The following is a 446-nucleotide window of genomic DNA, read 5'->3' as shown; positions in this document are numbered from 1 at the left end:
TTTATAATACATAAGAAGTGAAAGTAATGAAAGCACGAGCTATATTATACATAAGAAGTGAAAGTAATGAAAAACGAGCTATATTATACATTAGAAGTGAAAGTAATAAAAGCACGATCTATATAATATATAAGAAGTGAAAGTAATGAAAGCACGATCTTTATCATATATAAGAAGTGAAAATAATGAAAGCACGATCTTTATAATACATAAAAAGTGAAAGTAATGAAAGCACGAGCTATATTATACATAAGAAGTGAAAGTAATGAAAACACGTGCTATATTATACATAAGAAATGAAAGTAATGAAAGCACGAGCTATATTATACATAAGAAGTGAAAGTAATAAAAGCACGATCTTTATCATACATAAGAAGTGAAAGTAATGAAAGCACGAGCTATATTATACATAAGAAGTGAAAGTAATGAAAACACGTGCTATATTA

This window comes from Limulus polyphemus, unplaced genomic scaffold, assembly GCF_000517525.1.
Source record: "Limulus polyphemus unplaced genomic scaffold, Limulus_polyphemus-2.1.2 Scaffold1314, whole genome shotgun sequence".
NCBI lineage: Eukaryota > Metazoa > Arthropoda > Merostomata > Xiphosura > Limulidae > Limulus > Limulus polyphemus.
Note: the sequence above shows the minus strand (reverse complement) of the source record.